Below are 17,413 nucleotides of genomic sequence, written 5' to 3'. Positions count from 1 at the left end.
TTGTCCAAAATAAAATTTTTCTTCAAGTTTCAGTCATTAGAATTTAGTCCAGGGAAGATAAGAAACAAATCGGAAAAACTGGTGAGCAGTAGATATCGAGATGCGGTTTTTTGGATTGTCTTCGTAAAGCGGCCGCAAGAAAAGTCTACATATACTGGTTGCACAATTTTTCAAAAATTGCTTTTTCGTGTAATACATACATTTTGCAATTGCATATTCCTCGAAAAATTATCAAAAGATTGGAAACCCGAAAAAACTGCTCAAAAATCGTTTCTCAGAGGGTTTTCGAGCTTGCTGAGGCCAATTCTACCATTGAAATTCACCACAAATCTTCTTCTAGTTTCAGTCATTAGTATTTAGTCCAGGAAAGATAAGAAACAAATCGGAAAAACTGGTGAGCAGTAGATATCGACATGCGGTTTTTTGGATTGTCTTCGTAAAGCGGCCGCAAGAAAAGTCTACATGTACTGGTTGCACAATTTTTCAAAAATTGCTTTTTCGTGTAATACATACATTTTGCAATTGCATATTCCTCGAAAAATTATCAAAAGATTGGAAACCCGAAAAAACTGCTCAAAAATCGTTTCTCAGAGGGTTTTCGAGCTTGCTGAGGCCAATTCTACCATTGAAATTCACCACAAATCTTCTTCTAGTTTCAGTCATTAGTATTTAGTCCAGGAAAGATAAGAAACAAATCGGAAAAACTGGTGAGCAGTAGATATCGAGATGCGGTTTTTTGGATTGTCTTCGTAAAGCGGCCGCAAGAAAAGTCTACATGTACTGGTTGCACAATTTTTCAAACATTGCTTTTTCGTGTAATACATACATTTTGCAATTGCATATTCCTCGAAACATTACCAACTGCTCAAAAATCGTTTCTCGGGGGGTTTTGGGGCATGCTAAAGCCAATTAAGCCATTGAAATTCACCAAGCTGCCCGGGGGAGGTATTAGTTAGCTCTAGTTTTTCTTTATTCCTGTCAATTTTGTTCTAAACGCTCTGGACTAATTGTAAATCTGCAACAGAGAGTGCACAGATGTGAAATTCTTCTCGAATAACATAATAAAATTTAAGGTGTGAAATTCCAAAGAAATACTGATGCAGATAGTATAGTAAATCTCCATCAGAGAGTGGACAGTTGATTGGTTGGTTTAATCCACGTCGAAAGTCATAGAAAATCAATGCACGAAAATATTCACGATTTAATTCCAAGATGAAAGTATCTGCAAATAACTCAAATAGCACTAGTATGATAACACGTTCCGACTGCGTTCACCATTAATGTCCAACTTTATGATAGCAATTACAGTTTTAAAATATCTATAGACTAAATTTCTTCTTCTAAATCTTTTAGAGGTGGACCAAATGAAAGTGGAAGGGGCTTGTATTAAATTTGATCATGATACAACATTTTTCCATTTTTCACAGCAAATTCCTCGAACTGTTCATTCCATTGATATCTTCTGTATCAAACATTCTATTCATAAAACTAAAAGAATTAAGATGATTATTCATACATTTCAGTCCTTTGTTTTCTATATCAGACACCAAAGAAGATATAGTTGTAGACAAAAAAGCGGTAAAAATAAGAAACTACCCAGAAGAAAAATGATTATAGAGAAGAATATACGTATCAAAATTATACATAATTATAACATATTCGTTATTTGTAGCAACAATAATGTATTCAAACATTAACTTAATTATTACCCATGTTGTTTTATATATTATAATTTGCATTTCTACTAATAGATTTCTGTAAAATTCAAGGTTGAAAAAATTGATTATATTTTTTAAAGAAATTCTATACATCTGATCAAAAATGTATTAATAGCTTAATCCATTTTTTGCAGCATACGTAGGTAGCACTTGGTCTACTTATTAATGACGTCTGTATAATTTTTTTCTCAATAACCACTAATTTATTATTTTGCAGAAGGAGTGTTCTAAAATTTGCCAAATTAGGAATATAGTCACACAAAAGTTCTAGATATTGTGGTTGATATATTCGTTAAAAGACTTCACACTTGTCATAATTGTCAAATTAACTAGATCAAAATATTCCAATAGTATATGAAACTTGATCGCTCTTTTGAGCTTTGCAGGTCCTTTTTTTACCCTTTCAGTTTATTTCGGCTTATTCATAACTTCAAGTCATCCCAAATCCATCCCAATTCTTCTTACTCCCCTTCGTTATCTGTTAATAGTATTTCGTAATTCGAAATCTATAATTGTGTATTAGGTTCATCATTCTTGCTATTTTTCCATTCCTCTACTTCACTTTAGGCTTACACTGTTTATATTTTTCTGCATTTTCATTCATTATTTTGTGTTTTATTTTATTTTCAACAGCATTCTGTGTTCTGCAAGACTGAAATTTATGAATTTTACTCTAAATTGATTAACCACCCACCGTATTCTCCAGATCTTGCCCCTAATGACTTTTTCCTGTTTCTTTACTATAGTTTTACTTGCAGGACAGAGATTTTTATCAGACTAGGATGTTATAGCATACGTGAACGCCTATTTTGAAGATAAAGACGACAACTAACAACAGGAATGGTTCAAAAAGTTTACAATAGTTGAAATATAAATATGATTATTAAAAAAAATGTTTTGTTTCTTTATTAGGACGATAAAATTTTGAATAATTCTCGTTTTATAGCATCACATTCAATTGACACTATGTCACGAAGTATAGATACAAGGATTACGAATGGTATAGAATGCTCCACATTATTCATGGCCATAAAGTAGACCCAGATTATAGTTTTCTTATCTGCCAATAGCTGTGCAAGTATAATTTGGACCGGCTAAGTTGCTTTGTCAAAATAAATACTATATTAGTCACGAAGTGAAAAATTTCATGAGTGCGTAATGCTTATAACTCGTGTAACGTACTATACTTTTTCTACGCCCATTCATAGCATGCTACTTAAGAAAACGTGTCCTATTTTTAAAGAATTTGCATAATGTGCTGCCTACTTTTAGGGGCATGACTCTTTCTTTTTTAATTGACTAAATTTTTGTAAATAGACCAAATAAAGTCTTACGTAAATAAAAGTCTGATTGTAATTTAATTAAACCAAGAAGTTTAAGTTTTCTTCTCAAAACGCACGTGTATGTTATGAGATCTCATTACGTGCATGTTATTGTCAAATGTCATTTACAAGGAATATTGACAGTGCGATTTTTGACGTTTCCAGACATGGGCGTAGAATAAATGAATTAAATTGAAATATTAATTTATATTTTTAAAATTATTTTATTTGGAAAATAGTAACGTGTTGTGCCGTTTATGGTTGCCTTATTTTATTATTATTGATTAATACATTCGGGTGGTTTTTAAATAATATTTGAAAAATTCGAGGGTGAGTATATGACATGAAAATAATGCTGTGACATCAGTGACACCAGTAAACACAACGAAATAATCGAGAGAATAAACTTCCATTGTGATGGTATTAGGCAGAATTTTGGAATAATTTTCCAAGTCCAAAGAAATATCCTCCGTAGACTCCGGAAGTGCCATGCACTTCTACAAACTGCACTATTTGCAAAAAATTTATTTTCCTTTATGGTTTTTGTTTTGAAAGTTCGTTTTCCAGAAAAAAAAGAATGGGGTACAAAAAGGACTCAGTTCGCGTCTGGTACCCTGTTTAAACCAAACGCCCTTACATTTTACTCGTCTATTTACGTTTTATAATTTAATATTCAGTTGTAGCTAGTTAACGAGGTGTAATTATGATTTTTTTCCAAGCTTCAAGTTGGACTGCAATTAACTGCTTCTGTTTAAATAATGGCTTATAATGCCGTCCAATTACATATTTTTAAAAGTATTTATAAAAGTAATAAATTTATAAAATGAGGTATCTACGCCTATGGGAGATCAAACAAAATTGTCGGAAACGGTTTTTATATAAGTTTTTATAATCTGTAATTGATATTGGGAGAACTATAGGAGAAATATGAATCAAAACATAAAAATCAATTATCAAAAATTATTTTTTGCATCGGCCGGGAATCGAACCCGGGCCGCCCGCGTGGCAGGCGAGCATTCTACCACTGAACCACCGATGCTACATAAACTCTCGATGTATAATTTTAATTTAGGGATAAGTAAGTATATACAATTGAATAAATTATTTTAGGTGGAACCCTCTTGATTACCTTGATCAACCAAACGTTCTTGATAATGATCTGTAGGGTTCCATTCGTTATGATAAATGTAATTAGACTAGTGACCCAGTTTACCTTTTTGGTACTGTAATTTACTAAGAACTTGATCATTTAGTTCGCTTAAGTACAAAAGAAAAAAATCCATGTCCTTAAATCGGGTAGGTCAGATAATATTCTTGAGCCATCGAAACCGACGAGACGAAACTAGTATACCGGTATATTTAAATTGAGATTCATATAGTATTCCCAATATGCAAATAATTCGACACGTATTCCACGTATTATCACTGTGTTTACTTGTTTTATACATATATATATTCATACTAATACTCATATTAATATTCATAGTATATACTGGACATATGACATATTATTTCAGGTATATTTCCATCATGCATGAACTGCTGCCGCAGAGGTTTCAGCGCTTATTGGTATCATAGAGTGTTTATGTACTGCCTCAATTGGGACCCATCCTATTGAATCTCCCAACTTTGGGTCTAACTCATGAGGATATAGGCTCAACGAATTACAAGCTGAAGTAACTAACCATACGAAAACCTGATGGATACTGACCAAATGACGCCTAAAACCAACGGCGTCCGACACACTTCATTTAGGAAGACATTATTTATCACTGATCATTGGGTTCATTAATGGCAACCGATTTACTTCGAAACATTTCACCCAAACCCAGAAATTTTTCTTAATAGATCACATGGTTGAACTACTGTGCGTCCAGTTTCGAATTTTGGCCCTGATACAAACAGATACACACCAAAATATAAAAAGGGAACTGCGCAAAGATTGTTCATTGGATACTAGACTCGGTGGAGTGTGATTATGAAAAAGTAACTTATACACTTCAGTGGACTATAACACTCTACACGCTGACCATTTGTGATAAACTGAACCTTTTATTTGAAACGCTGTTACCGCTTCTACTGAAAATATTCATCATATTCTAACACACTCTGCAATGGTTAAGCCTCTTCTTTCATCATGCATGAACTGCTGCCGCAGAGGGTTCAGCGCTTGTTGGTATCATAGAGTGTTTACGTACAGCCTCAACTGGGACCCATCCCATTGAATCTCCCAACTTTAGGCTCAACGAATTACAAGCTGAAGCAACTAACCATACGAAAACCTGATGGATACTAACCAAATGACACCTAAAACCCAGAAATTTTTCTTAGAAGTTCACATGGTTGAACTTCTGTGCGTCCAGTTTAAATTTGTTTTTACAATGTATTTTTCCAATACATTGTTTGTAATTATATTATTGCAATTTAAATAATTTTTCCGTAGACCTTACGTTGACATATATTAATGAATTTCTTGATTTGAGACGATTTATAATATTAGTTGTTCCATTTCATTACTGTCGATATCGAAATGTAATGAATATACATTGTGAATGATGATTTAAGAGGCCACGTTGCGGCCATGGCGAAAAAGTTGTAAGGTTCAAGTTTATTTGTTTGTTGTCACCTTGTCGAATTCAAATAAATGTTGCAGTAACGGTTATCCATCGCATTATTCAACAAAATTTACCGAAATTCAATTGTTTGTTTTTTTTTTTCGTCGTTTTCGATGGAGACGTGACACCCAGAACATGTCTCAATTAACTGTATATAATTAACCGTCAAAATAATTATTCTGTTTTTTGGAAATATTATTCGTGATTCATTCGATTCTGCTTAAACAGCGCGCTCAGAAATTCAACAAGGTTCTGGTCCAAAAAAGGACATGGAGCGCTAAGCAAAATTTCTTGCCGTGGACTTCGACAGACCTACTGCTGTGTCTATTTTCATATGAAAAATAATAAATATTTTCAATGTAGTTCTGTACACATTTAAAACGTAAATTTTCCTAGACCAGATTTGAACCCAGGAAGCGCAGTTGGACGGCACGGAGAAACTACACTGAACCATCAGTGTCTTGGAAAGTGCGTGTCTGATCTGACATTTGTACTATCAAAAATATGAGACAGATCACTTTTTCTCCGTAGTTTTTCTTTTATTAGTGTTGATTGTTAAGATATTGGAGAAATTAAAATGATGGAGTGTCTTTCTCAAATTGGAAATTTCGTGTTAACTAGAAGAGAAGGATTTGATTAAAGTTTTGGGCACTTGTGACAAAAGAAACAAGGAATTCGTTGAAAATAACGCTAAAGCAAAAACAGTAATCATCCTGTATGTGACAGACAAACATATAAAAATGTGCAAAAGCAATTGATGATATACAAGGAATGACTATGGACTTTGTGAAATCTCATCTCTTAGACGTAGAGCTAAAATGGAAGAACAGAAATAAGGAAAAGTGGAATTTGTAAGAAAGCAGAAACTGTATCAGAGAGAGGACAAGTGAGACGTCATGCCAACAACTCTAAGCTTACCAAGAAGAAATGTTTGTAGCCTTCAACAAAGATGACACTATGTGTTTAAATATGCCTGCAGAAATTGATTTTGTGGTAAATTCTGATGCTTTCCATAACTTCATATAGGACACATCACGTACAGTAACATGAATTTACCTAAAAGTGATAAAATATGTGACACATGTTTCTTTTCAAACAAATTATGAGAACACAATCTACAAATATCAAAGAACAGTGCTGGAAGTCTTCTTTGGTGAGGTCCTTTAGGATCTCTGCCGTTTTTTGCTTTACCGCTTCCAAAGCACATCTTTTTCTAATCTTTCTTACCTTTCAAGGAAATCTAAGCAGACCCATTAGCGCAAGAGCTTTTGGTCAGGAGTCAGATTTTTTGGCACAGACTTTTGTCATGTGTAATTTTTTCTAACCGTTTCTTTATCAGCGTTTACAGCTTCGGCAATCATCCGGATGCTCATTCGATGAATTGCACACACAATTTGATTGATTTTGGTCACTGTTTCCGGAGATGAACCAGTCACAGGGCGACCTGGGCGCTGGTCAACTTCAGTGCTCTCTCGGCCCTCACTAAAGCCGTTACACCACGCAAAAACACGCGCACGAGATAGATAATTGTCTCCATTAGCCTATTGCAACAATTTATAGCTCTCAGTTGGAGTTTTTTTCAACTTAACGAGAAATTTGAGATTGATACGTTGATCCACGAGAACAAAACATGTTCGTTTCAAACCTCTACTGCACAAATACTAGAATAGTGTCAGAAACGTGTTTTGGAACGTGCATAGATAAGATATCTAGATACCCAACGCACTACCCAAATTTATTTATTGGTTGATACATATCAAGAATCAGAAAATCTTATAAGAGAAATAGAAATTGAACAAGAAGGTATAAAAACTGAATATACAATCCCATATAGTTCACAGATGGATGTTAAAAGTGGACAGGACAATATTTGACAAAATTCGAACAATATTTAACGCTCTTATGGCAGCAACATACTTGATAAACATGTCCCTCCAAAAGAAGGAAGAAATCATGAAGAACGCCACTATTACCATGAAGAGCGAAGTAAAAATGAAAAAAATAATATAGAATGTAAAGAAGAAAAGGAAAATGAAAACCTGCAAAGCGAAGATAATAATCATACAAGAGAACACAAAATATATCAAAGTATCTGATTGATTATGAGCTCTCATTATTTGATAAGTGAAGAAGATACTAAAAATTATAAAGAAGCGATGAACAATCGTTGGAAGGAAGCATCAAAACATAAATAGAAGCTTTGAAGTAAATGGACTTATGGACTGAGGCAGATTTGAATGCGATTGAAACAAAATGGGTGTTTAAAACTAAAGAGAAAGACTATAAAAAGGCGTGGCTTGTAGTAAAAGGTTTTTAATTGAAGGAAGAAATTTCTTCAGATGCCGACTGGGCTGGGTACAATAGAGACAGGAAAAGTGCTTCAGGCTCCGTTACATTATGCAATAGCTGTGTAGTTGCTTGGTTTTCGAGGGAGCAAGCATGTGTAGCACTTGACAACGGTTGAGGCAGAACATGTTGCAGCAACTGCAAGTGTTTGTTGTACATCAAAGGACTGGACAGTGACTTAAACGGTAATAGCGAAGCATTTAAGCAATAAACTAGCTTTTACCCGCGGCTTCGCTCGCATCGAATCCATTAAATAATTATCAGAAATCATTAGAATAGAAAAGAACGAACTCTGTAGCTATATTAGAACCTGAGATATAGATCTTTGAATGTAGAAAAATTGCCAAAAACCTACAAAAATCCATAACTCCACATTGAATGTCCGCGTCTAGCTCTTCTCCAACTCAACCGATTTATGTGTTCAAAAACTCAAAAGAAAGAAGGTGTTTCAGCGAGTGTTCTTAAACCAAAACGAAGTCTCTATCTTGAGAATGGTGAAAATTAGATGAAATCCGATGGTTGATGGCTGATCTGTGCATCAATACCTTTCATTGAAAAAAAAATTAAGCAAATCGGTTGGGTAGAACGCCTGAACGGGCTCGGAATGGAAATCATCAATCAGCAGATCTGTTTACAAAGGCATTGTCATGTGAAAAACTTTGTCAAAAGAAAATTAATATGAATATCATTCAAATTAGATCGTACAGTAAGTTAATGGTATTGAATGATTCTATTTCATTACAAATCTTCAATGCCTTCAATCGAGAGGGGTTGTTATGAAACTTTATCTTAATCTGATATTTGTACTGTCAAAAATAGGTTTCAGATCACTTTTCCTCCGTTGTTTTTGGTGAAACAAAGTCAAGCTAGCGACTTTCCTTTAATGCTCTAAGCAGTCCAAAGTTTCTGGTCATCTAAAGATCGCCTGAAAGTCGAATTGCAGGTAACGATGGAGTTGGCCACAACCAGAACCATAGCACTGTTTGGCGACAACGAAAATGACTTTCCTCTAACACCACCAGAAATTAAAGAAGTTGATGAAGTTGCCTCTTCAAATTTATTGCCGAGATCCTCAAGAAAAGTAAATAATAAGACCTATGAAACTTATTTGAACTGTCTAATAGAATTATTAATAACTATTAAGAGATATCATACGATTATCGTAACCAATTTACTACTTAACTTGATCATGATTCAGAAAAAACTGCAGAATCTTCAATCTCCGCTTTTTTACTATTTTTGGACTTATGCAAAAAATTCTGGAGTGAGTAGATGACGTGAAAATGATACAGTGATAAAAGAAATTTTCTTATCCGACCCCTCGTTTCTTAATTTATTTATGTCCATTTAGTGTGTTTGACGGAATAAATAATTCTACACTACTACCTGAAACCATGAATTTTATCGAGTACTTTAGTCCTTTTTTCGCAACTTTAAATGTCTATGAATCAGAAACGAGGGGTCGTATGAGAAAATGTTTTCTATGTCACAGCATTATTTCCACGTCGTCTACTCACTCCCAAATCTTTTGCAACAAGTACCGAAACACCCTGTAGATAATTGTTTTGATTCATAAAAGGTTTAGGGCTAGAGTAAAGGTACAGTTCATCCAATATCAATTGCAGATTATAAAAACTCATATAAAAACCCTTGCCGACAATTAAAGTATTTTTAAAAATACTTTAATAATATAGTAACAACTATAATAATGACTATAACTATAATAATCTGGCAGGAATATTTCGAAGAAGTTGTGTACATACGCCTTCCGATAGCTTCGGCCAATAGAAATGCCTTTATGTTAACGATTCGATGTTTTCGTTTCTTAATTTGGTATGAGTGCCGTGCATATTTATGAAATATTGATTGCTCCTCGTATAACTGCCGTCTGCAATTGATATTGGAAGAACTATATGAGCTTAGCCCTAGTATTTCATGATATATACTAAGCGGTAACATCAAAAAAATGTCATCAGAAATAAAAACATATTATTTCGAAAATATGACGCGGAAATATATTTCATTGATTACAGTGAACTATACAATACGCCTTTTCCTTGTTCATCCACTAAAATTGATTTAATTTGCGTCTGTTACTTCCAAGAACAAAACGTGTTATTATGTTCAATTAAGAAAACACTACATCAAATTACTCATTAAGTAGCTGAGCAATTTCTTTTATTCAACACATAATTAAAATTTTTACAACTGATGTTCAATTTTCTATGTTTCGAGATTTAATATCTATAAAAAATAGACAGTTATCATCATGTCAATTACGTGAAAAGGTTTTAAAATGTCTCCATAAAATCATTATAATCTCCTATATGGATGGTATCTTCACAAAATAAAAATTAAGTCATGAACATTTTAAAATTGCGATTTTAATTGTAGGTATACCATTCAGCTTAAAGCACAAATAAAATACCCAGAAACTAGGACGAAAATCAATTCAAACCACTACATAAAAAATATTTTTGATTGAATTACATATTACATTCATCGATTTGAAATCTGCATTCAACTGAGTGAATAGAAAAATAGTTAACAATTAGGTTAGGTTAGGTTAGGTTAGGTTAGGTTAGGACTAAATGACAAGACAAGACAAGATGACAGTTAAAATGTTTGAGGAAAAGCTCAAATGAATTTGGATGGTGTATGGAATGGAGATAGGTGTTAGTCTTAGTCCTCTTCTATTTAGATTTGCGATAAATTAGGAGAGAAGATTTAGATACATTTAAAAAAAAATAGAAGAAAAAGTAGACTCGTGAATAGAAACAATCGAGGAGCCGAGGATGGAAATGAATATCAATAAATGCAAAAGGATGGTAGTAAATAAAAAATGAACATGGGGAAAATTTAATAACGAAAAGACAAAAATGGATAGAGTGACCACATTTGAATACCTGGGAGTCAATCACTTTAACAGAAGACGGAAAAATGAAGATAAATATGAAAACAGAGTAAGAAGAGCTTATTTATATGCTCAATAAAAAAAGGGACGGAAAAAAAAGAAATAAGTAAAGAAGAAAAGGAAGACCCAGGAAAACTTGGCTACGAGACTTTTTTTGAACAAAATCGATTTGTATAAAGATTTGGAAGTAATCTTGTTTCACCATCTTCATCGATAGATATATATGTTCTATAATAAAAATAACTGAAGCAAAGAGAAATGAGTAAAGAAGAAAAAGAAGACCCAGAACTAGAACTTGAACAAGAAGCCAAGGAAAAAGAAACAAAAGAAGAAACAATACGGCAAATGTACGAGGTACCAAAGGATCGGAAAGAGTGCAAAAAAGGATTCTAAAGATGAAAAAGAAAATTATAGTTAACGAGTTAGCTGTATCAAGATCAAAATGTCATTCATAGTCTCTTCGCCAATGGTAAAAATAGGGTACTACCTCCAAATTCTTTTTGAACAACATTGATTTGTATGAAAATTTGGAATCAAACTTGTTTTAACATCTCCATCAATAGATATATATTATCTGCTTGATAAGAAAAGTGACAGAAGCAAAAAGAAATAAGAAAAGAAAAAGGGGAGAACCAGGAAAAGTTGGCTACAACAAGAAATAAAGGAATGAGAAACAAAAGGGAAAACAATACAGCGAATGAATGAAAGGATCGGAAATAGCACGATGGAGAGCTGTATCAAAATTAAAAGGTCATCAATAATTTTCAGCCTCGATACTTTTTAGAACAGCATCGATTTGTTTGAAAATTTGGAATTAAGCTTGTTTTACCATCTTCATCAATAGATATCTGTGCACGATGTCTGCTTCCTGATCTTGAGGGCTAGGTTAGGTTAGGTTAATTAGAAATGACCATTATGAGCTAAATACTGCTCTAATGCATAGGAATATCCTCCAACCAACCTGCTATACAAATACATCATTTATCACAATATATATAGACAAACGTCCACATGCCTTTTATGCAACAAAGTTTTGAGCAATGACTCTATGAAACCATCAAAGCTGGAAGATCATCTAAGAAGGTGTCATCCTGATAAAATAGGTAAAGATTCGAAATATTTCCAAGCATTGAAGGAAAAATTTGAAAGGAGACCCACAGTGCACAGTAAGTTTGCTTATATCAAAATCTGGAAAACCGCATACCATTGGCGAACAGTTAATTTTACCTGCTGTGGAAGAGGTGCTGTTCTGCTCAATCTTCATTGGACTTACTCAAAATAATTCCTTTGGGAAGCAGCACTGAACAAAGACATATTGATGAATTGAGTTCTGATGTTGAAAGTTTCTTCTGTGATTATCCGCAAACAACTCATTTATCTATTCAACTAGACGATTCAACTTCTCATACGTATTATCCAAGTTTGCTTATTTGATTTTGATATCCACTCACAGCACAATCAATTAAAATTCAATCGAAAATCTGTTGAAACTCAGCCATTACGCATATTTCCATAGATAGATCTAATTGATGGTAATGTAACACCGGATCCTGAAAAAGTGATCTATGAAACAAAATAGTTTGGGAACAAATGCTTTAGAATCCTCTCTCAAATTTTTGCAAACTGACTCAATTTTCCGTGAGCTGCTTTAACCAAAACTTTTCTCTTCTTCTTTGGTGTTTTTTTTTGCTTTCCTGCCTGATCCTACCTTTCTTTTATTCGATATACCTGTTCAACACGTCGACGGATATCGTAAATTGTTTGGTATTTCCATTCTTACAAATTGATTAACAATAAGTGATTTCTTCTTCTTTTAGATCTTCCATCTTTAATTATATCTACGCATTATGAAGTTTTTGGCTGCTAGTATAAAACACCGTTAGGAAAAACCATTATCAAAACTTATAAAAAATAATTATACCTCCAGGCATATTTCCAAAATATCCGTTGTTTACGTTTACACGTCCCATTCAATCAATTGGTTAATTTATTAGTTTTCAAAATAAACAATATAGTAGCCAATCCAATTAAAAAAATGTTTGAAACCGTGAATTATAACAGTGATTCGTTAAAAGTTACCAAATAGTATTAAGATATTATTTCATTATTCTTGGAATTATAATCAGAAAGAAGTAATGTTTTTAACACTTTTTTTTATATGTTTACTTTTCGATTAACTATAAAATCGACGCGTGGTGTTCCTGGCAAAATTATTAGCTTGTAGTACAAACAAACAACATAAAAAAATCCGAATATTGACCGGAAAATAATACGAAAGCGTTAAATAATATAATTTAGTTACAATAATTCCAATCGAATGGGAAATCCACAAGGTTATTTCCATTTAATATGAAAATTATATGCATCATAGTGTGTTAATGAATATTGTTATTACATCACTCAATTTGTCTGACTGACACAAAAATGGCGCTGTCATTGTCAAATTTATATGACTTTTAGGAGGTACCAACTTACAAAACATTTTATATAAAATTTCATGATATTTCGATGAGTCAGAAAAATATGGCTGCCATCTAAGTGTAGCTACTTTTGTTATTTTCAAAACAATGGATTTAGAACAATTTAGTATGTAAATTTATTAGCACAAGCTCAGCAATGACTTCAAAAGTGTTATCCAGACTCTGCTCTATCCAAAAAAAATTTTTTTATTGGTTTAATGAATTTAAACATGGTAATACAGACACCAATGATGGCGAACATTTTGCTCGTCCAATTGAGGTGCTTATTCTAGAAAACATCAAAAAATATCGTATTAGATATTTTTCGCAAATATCGATATTAGAACGCAGTGTGTTTGCAATTATTCATAAACATTAGACCATGGCACTAACTTTATTCCGGAATCAAAACGATTATCATCTGAGTGGACTGCAGCAGGTGAATCACTTCCAAAACGTTCGAAGGCTTGACAATTTGCTGGGAATGTTATGGCCTCAGTATTTTGGGATGCGCATGGAATATTGTTCATCGACTATCTTCAAAAGGAAGAGACAATCAATAGCGAATACAACATGGAGTTGTTGGATATCCTGAATGCAAGAATCAAGCAAAAACGGCCAGAAAAACGGCAGTTTCACCTAGATGATGCATTGATTCATAAGACGATGGTTAAATTGAACGAAGCTTCCTCATCAACCGTAAAGTCCAGATCTGGCGCCCAGTGACTACTGACTATTCGTTGATCTCAAAAAAATGCTCACCAGTAAGAAATTCAGCTGAAAAGAAGAAGCAGTTGCTGAAACTGGAGCCTATTTTGAGGCAAAAGACAAATCCTTCTACAAACATGGCATCGAGAAGATAGAAAAGCGTTGGAATGATTGTATTGCTCATGGAAGAGATTACATTGACCGATAAAATCGATTTTTGGCAAAAAAATGTTTTTCTTGGTTAGTCACACGACTTATTAAGTGATTATTATTTGGAATCTACTTTAAAAGATTGATTCCATGTGTTTTCTATCTTTATCACTTTTTTCGTTTGTTTGTTGCTGAATCTCGCGACAGAATTTGGAGTTCAATAAACTTAATCTCGTTTAATCATTTTCGAACTTGAAATACTGAAAATAACAGTTGAAACAGGTGTTTATATATTTGGTGACATACTCATCTGAGAATCTCTGAATTTCTGGCATAACATTAAGTTTAGGAAACAGAAAAAAGTGGTTGGGTGACAGTCGATGGATAAAGTCCCATGACCAAAAAAACAGTCGCTTGTACTTTTCTGGCCGTAGAGGCGGGCATTACCCGAAGCGCCTTCTGCAATTCACCGTATTTTTGTTTTATGAGTGTAGTGGTAAATCCAGGTTCCATCAACAGGTATAAATCGAGTTTAAACCGCGACAATTAGGCCTGAAAAAGATTCACTCGAACGCGCTGTGTTTCCCAATCTTTTTTGTGCCATACCCGACCCAAGCTCGTCTAAAATTATTAAGGCTCCCCTATGTAACATAATTTTTAATATTAAAAAATTTAATTGTTCAGTTAAGAAATTTGAATGGTCGGTTTCAGGAAGAAATTATTAACGAAACACAGTAAATAAACGTCAAGATATAAGGATTTAAATCTTCACTTTTTTATGCTTCATGTTTGTCTATTTTGAGACGCAATGTAAAAAAGAAGAGAAGGAGGCTGGTTTTTTTCTGTTGTTTTTTTCCATGATTGATGAGAATTACTATTTCTCATTATAACCTGGTAATAATAAATAAAGACATAAAACTACAATAACTGTCGTTGTTAATAACATAACAGTGAAGTTTCATAACATATAATGAAAAACCATTTTAACTAAAAGCAGAATATTCCTTTACATCTATAATTTAAAAAAAAATTATTAATTTTTGAAAAAACCTAAACCAATACGTGGTGGCGCTCCGAAAGGGGGGACGGCCGGAGCCAGACCCCTAGAGCCAAAAAATATAATAATGTTCTATAAAATAAACAAATAATTTATATCTTGCAAGATATAATTGGAATCTGAGTGTAATTTCAAATGCTTTCTTATAAAAAAAAGATCCCTCACGACACTACAGACCCCCGGAGGACTTTTGAAACTGATCTTTGCTTAGAGCGCCACTCAAGTGCTTCCGTGATTACCCTGCGAGCTTTTTTTTCTGGGCATTAGCGAACCTCGGGTTCTTTATGAGTTGCCTCAGTTCATTTTCTTCAATCATTGAGGATCTTTGATTCAGATGCAGATAACTGCGTCCGGGTATCTACGCGGAGCCTACCGCCTGCCACAGGCAGTTTAACTCGATGTATAATTGTCCATGCACGAAACAGGGAAACTCCAAGTTCATTCCGCAAATTTCCAGCGACTTGCCTTGCGATTTATTTATGGTCATGGCAAAGGCCAGACGTACCGGAAATTTTGAACGTTTAAAATCGAATGGTAAATCCGATGGAATCACCGATATACGCGGGATCAAAACATCCTCTACTTGGTATTTGTATTGTATGATGACAACTGATCCTACTTTTAACTGCAAATTGTGAGGTGGTAATCCAGGCAATTTCAGTGAATTTAAAAACTCCGTGAGATAGTTCACTAAGTCATTCAGGTTCATAACGGTATCGACTGGTTTGAAGGAAACCAACTTCCTCGGAAGAAAACTCTAAATGGTCGCATTGAGATCCTCGACATCTTTATTTTTCGCCACCAATATTGCTCGTTCGCCCAGCCAGTTATGATTAATGAACTATTGCGTTATATCTGGGAAAACGCGCTGAATAATTTTCTCTTTTAAGTCTGTGATGTCACAGAAATCTGTGGGTAATGGAATGAATCTGATCGAGGTGTCCGCTGCGAGTTTATTATTTCCAATTTCTAACAACTGCTTCGCGATCTCATTTGCAAAAATACTCACATGTTGGCAGTGAAGCGTCACTATCACAAAGGATCATCGATGTGAAGAAAGTTATCGCGCACGTAGCGATAATCTTCACAAAGATAGAAGGATGCACTCTTTGTCTGATGTATCCATCGACAAAAAGGATGGTTGTCGAATGTCAAATATTATGGTTGCGTTCAGAAATTCAATTTGTGACAAAACATCAGACAAAATTGTTTTTTTTTATATTCAATTCCAAGCATTTCATATTCATTTACCTCATAAACCTTCTCAGGACTTCCACAAATCTGTATAGCCGTTCTCGAGCTTTAGCGAAGCTAACGAACAGCTATTCATTTATATATATAATTTTAAAATTTGTTACTAGAATACGATTAAAAACCATCGAAAATCTTGATTAATTATTGTAAGTAGAGATTTTATTATTTATTAAATTGTAGTTGACCATAATTCCAGTCCCAAACGATGTATACATAAGTATTCGGAAACTCGGAAAATATATTAAAGTTAGTCCACTTTGGTGTTTCATTGCCACGTTCCCAATAAGAAATCGCTCTTATATATATACATACATATATATATTTATATATAGATCATATGTTGTTGATAAAATGATAAAATAACAAATTAAGGGCATTTCTTATGTTTGTAGTTGAAATTTGAAGAATCTAGGGTATTTTTCAAGTAAATAAGATACTCGTTTTAAATTGCATAAATTATCACCACCCAATAGTGATAAGTTAACTTACGATGTTTTTTACGACATATATCATTACTAACCTAGGGTGTTAAGTTGATTTAAAATCCGTCGTCACGGGCAATCGCTATTTTTTTGTTGGTTGTTAGTTTTGACCTTGAAAATAGTGTCAAAATGCGTTGTTCACAACTTAAGGAGGAGATAAATTTTATTTTTATGTTTGTTGAATCAACAATTTCATTGAAACTACAATTAGACGTCACTAATACGTCAAACTATAAAATAAAACAAACTATTCAATTTCGACATTTACATACTCGTATAGACCAGGGTAGAAGCCTTCTAAAATGATTAAAGGTAAAAAAAAAATAATAGTAGGATGAAACGCATTGGAAAATGAGAAAAATATGATAAAACCGAGAGAAAAAAGTCG

The 17,413-nt window shown here is 33.6% G+C and overlaps 1 non-coding gene across 1 annotated transcript; it reads right to left on the bottom strand.

Moving 5' to 3' along the window:
- Positions 1-4,008: 4,008 nt before the first annotated feature.
- Trnag-gcc (transfer RNA glycine (anticodon GCC)) lies at positions 4,009-4,079 on the bottom strand. The gene has a single exon. It is a non-coding gene; the product is annotated as a tRNA-Gly (tRNA).
- Positions 4,080-17,413: the final 13,334 nt, after the last annotated feature.

The sequence above is a fragment of the Diorhabda carinulata genome, chromosome 6, assembly GCF_026250575.1.
Source record: "Diorhabda carinulata isolate Delta chromosome 6, icDioCari1.1, whole genome shotgun sequence".
Lineage (NCBI taxonomy): Eukaryota > Metazoa > Arthropoda > Insecta > Coleoptera > Chrysomelidae > Diorhabda > Diorhabda carinulata.
The sequence above is the reverse complement of the archived record's forward strand: the minus strand, read 5'-3'. Positions and strand labels throughout refer to the sequence as shown.